This window comes from Carassius carassius, chromosome 32, assembly GCF_963082965.1.
Source record: "Carassius carassius chromosome 32, fCarCar2.1, whole genome shotgun sequence".
Lineage (NCBI taxonomy): Eukaryota > Metazoa > Chordata > Actinopteri > Cypriniformes > Cyprinidae > Carassius > Carassius carassius.
This window is the reverse complement of record NC_081786.1, coordinates 3,819,549-3,823,601: the sequence shown is the minus strand read 5'-3', so window position 1 is coordinate 3,823,601 and position 4,053 is coordinate 3,819,549. Positions and strand designations below refer to the sequence as shown.

The window sequence follows — 4,053 nt, the reverse complement described above, 5'->3', positions numbered from 1 at the left end:
GGTTTAAGGACCATGGTATCCCTGTTCTTAATTTGCCAGCAAACTCACCTGACCTTAACCCCAAAGAAAATCTATGGGGTATTGTGAAGAGGAAGATGTGATATGCCAGACCCAAGAATGCAGAAGAGCTGAAGGCCACTATCAGAGCAACCTGGGCTCTCATAACACCTGAGCAGTGCCAAAGACTGATCGATTCGATCTGATTTTCCTTAGTTGTCAGTTATAAATAAATATATCAGTCTGTGTGTAATGAATGAATATAATATACAAGTTTCACTTTTTGAATTGAAATGATGATATTCTAATTATATGACCAGCACCTGTATACACAGAATGACTCATTGAACTGCTTGTATAGTTTTAATAATTCATTTATTTGTAATGAATAAAGGGATTTTACATTTGATTATTTGTTTTTCTTACTTGAATGCTTTTGTTCGAATGTAAAATAAAAAAGTGAATTATTATTAAGAAAAGATCTGCAGGAAAAGATGCAATGTTGCTCTGTGATTTTGCTTTGGAACCTTTAGAAAATAGAAAAGATTTGACTTTGCTAACTCTTTCAACTTCATAACGGTTGTAGCTCAGTATTATTTTGTCAGATTTCAACAAGTTATACATCATTTTGAAGGACTTTTTAATGAGAAAAAAACCTCAACTCATTTTTGCTCATTGTGACTTACTTTGCCAGCACAGGTCACATATGCTACTTAATTTCCACTTGAGAGTGGTCAGATTTAAAGTCTGAGATTAGTCCATCAGTTCTTGAATTTCAATTTTTATTTATGCGTGTGTGTGTGTTCAAAACAAGAGTGTCTGTCTCAGAACCTGAAGAAAAGAGGCCACACCTTATAGGAAATAAACGCCTCCTAAGTGTACGGAAATACCTGGCTGAGGAGATCAGTGACATAAACCAGATAAAACTGTCAGTGGTAAGTGTTTACATATCCGAATGGAATTGCTACAACCTCTTATCTAATATGACTCGAAGTGAATAGAGACTATGTATCATAAAAAGTAGACAATGTAATTATTCAAGCCTATTTGTGAAACTGGACCACAAAACCAGTTACAAGGGTAATTGTTTTTATTTTATTTTTTAGTTTTTTATAATAATAATAAATATGTTTTCCATTGATGTATGGTTTGTTAGGAGGACAATATTTGTCTGAGATACAACTATTTGAAAATCTGGAATCTGATGGTGCTAAAAAATCTAAATATTGTGAAAAATATTTCAAATCCAAAGCAAAGCATTTTATTAATAAAAAATTAAGTTGACACATTTATGGTAGGAAATTTACAAAATATATTCATGGAACATTATCTTTTTTTAAATCCTAATGATTTTTGGCATGAAAAATCAATAATTTTGACCCATCTTGCACACACCACATCTCGCTGTAACCAAATCTTCTCCGCTGTCGCAAAACCTCAACTGTGTGCATGCGTTAGTGGAACCAGACGATAGGCTTAAATGTTCCGCGACTTGACTGTTAAAAGCAGATGATTGGCTTTCCAGCGGGAGGGGTGGGACATGTGCATACAACCGCCATCTTTGCCGTTACAGGTTTTCCTTTTATAGTTGTATTGAGGATTGAGGAAGTGGTATATCTCTTATAAATTGTCTCTGGTATGGAACAGTGAACTGACTTGGAACCAGAATTCCAAGAATTCCGAGAGGAATCCAGTATTCAGACAGACCATGGAATAACTAACATTTATTTACTAATGGAACGTTATTCTAAAGTAATTGTTTTAAAAAATGTTCAAGAGTGTTTCACTTTGGTCTGTTACTGTAGGAACATTGACTTTACATTTCCATACTCCTAAACATGACGCTGAACAAAACAAACTGGTTTGTTTTACTCATGAACATAAAATGAGTAATGGACAAAAGTTCACATCTGTCAAGAACTTGAATCTGCTCAAAGTGCCCCCAAAGTGTTGGACGAATTTAAACATGATGATGTTTTGTCAACAACTAAGTTTTTGCAACTTTTTTGAGACTGCCATATAAATATATGTATAGATAATGTCACATACTGGTAATGTGGTTTAAGTGGTACATTAGGGCTGCACGATATTGGGAAAAAATGACATTGCGATATTTTATTTTTCTGCGATATATATTGCGATATTTTTTCTTACAAGCAAAAATGGGGTGAGCACACTTACATTCTCATTTCGTGTTGTTTGAAAATGGCTCGCTCTCTCTTGGTCTCTCTCTCTCTCTCAATTCAATTCATATTGCTTTATTGGCATGACATACAAAGGTACATATTGCCAAAGCATTGTACATAGCAGAATAGAAACAAACAAAACAAAAATACATATATATTCATAAGAAAAAAAAATTACATGCAAAATAAATCCATATACATTTCTATAAACATTGATGGTACTTCAAATGTACTCTCTGTCTGTCTCTCTCGCGCGCTCTCTCTCTCTCTCTCTCTCTCTCTCTCTCTCTCTCTCTGTCTCTCTCACGTGCGCTCTCTCTCTCTCTCTGTCTCTCTCGCGCGCTCTCTCTGTCTCTCTCGCGCTCCCTCTCTCTTTGCCCTGTTAAACTTGCATGTGGTTTTCAGTCCTGTCAATTATAAACTTTCACTCTATGATGGTTAAGCTGTGCAATTAATCCGCGAATCACACTGTCAAGGGCAGGGGACTAGCTGGCCCCTACAGTTAATGAATAATGGATCAACTACGACAGCCTACATCGCACATCCTGCGATGTGACTATCGTGGATTCGTACATCGCGATATCGATGCTTAAACGACACATCGTGCAGCCCTATGGTACATTGTCCTAATGAATTGTCCTTTTTTTTTTTTTGCAGGTCTGAGACAGCTACAATGAAGCCACAAAAACAGTTCATAGTTTCCTGTATTTCTATAATGCATTAATGAATAACAATAATTAAAATAAAATTTAATGTCAAGGTTTTGTGTTAATTCCAGCTATGTTGAGTATTCTGTGAATAATTTTGATTTTAGGTGCATATTCTTAATTCTTTGCAAAACAACCTGAACTGTTTGCTATTGAAAGGTTGGTATGTAGTTTAAATAAATAAAAAATTATATTCTTGACAAAACCTGTGTACAGTTTGTATTAATAATTTAAATTATTTAATTATATTAATTAATGGCCTAATTACCAGCTATCAGTTAAACATTTAAATCAGAACCAATACAAAACTGCAACGAAAGCTATTAAATATGTGCTAATAAAGACCAATACAAACTTGTAATGGAACCATCAGAACCAATACAAAACTGATGGAAACCATTAAATTTGTGCTAATAAAGACCAATACAAACTTGTAATGGAACCATCAAAACCATTACAAAACTGACGGAAACCATTAAATTTGTGCTAATAAAGACCAATACAAACTTGTAATGGAACCATCAGAACCATTACAAAACTGTGATGGAAACCATTATGTGCAAATCGTGACCAATACAAACTTGTAATGGAAACCAATACAAACCAATAAATCCTAATGGAATATGCCCAAAACACACTACGTAATGGAAACCATTTGGTAATGGTTTTAATGGTTAATTGCTGATGGTTTGTAATGGTTTTGTAATGGAAACCATTAGAATTTCTGTAATGGTTTCTATTGTTTTTTTCAGCAGGGATATGATAAGGGCATAATATAACAGCTGTTCTTTATATAAGATATAACTGAAGAAATATCTTATTGATGCATCTAACAGCATATCAAACGATGATTATTGGACTGAATAATATGATATAAACACTTACGGTCTGCAATGACGCACGCGCTGATATTCACCATATAATTCCAGCAACTTCTGAAGCGATCACACAACATCGGCCGCCCATCACATTTGAAACGCTCAAGCCTTGTTTATACTTTCGCCTGGCTCCGCAGCGCGAGTCTCCGCAGACTGCGCGCGCACCTCCGCAAACGGACGAGGCGTTTATACTTGACGCGCTCGCCGTTGTACTATTTTTTTTAACCGACAGGGGGCGACTCGGAGTAATTCTCCTCTAAACCACCTGGAATCGGCGGCGAAGAA

At 35.4% G+C, this 4,053-nt stretch overlaps 1 long non-coding RNA gene across 1 annotated transcript; it reads left to right on the top strand.

The window, feature by feature from the left end:
- The first annotated feature begins 793 nt into the window (after window positions 1-793).
- Window positions 794-3,095, top strand: LOC132112437 (uncharacterized). Its single transcript, XR_009424953.1, has 2 exons — window positions 794-932; window positions 2,841-3,095. It is a non-coding gene; the product is annotated as an uncharacterized LOC132112437 (long non-coding RNA).
- The last annotated feature ends 958 nt before the right edge of the window (window positions 3,096-4,053 follow it).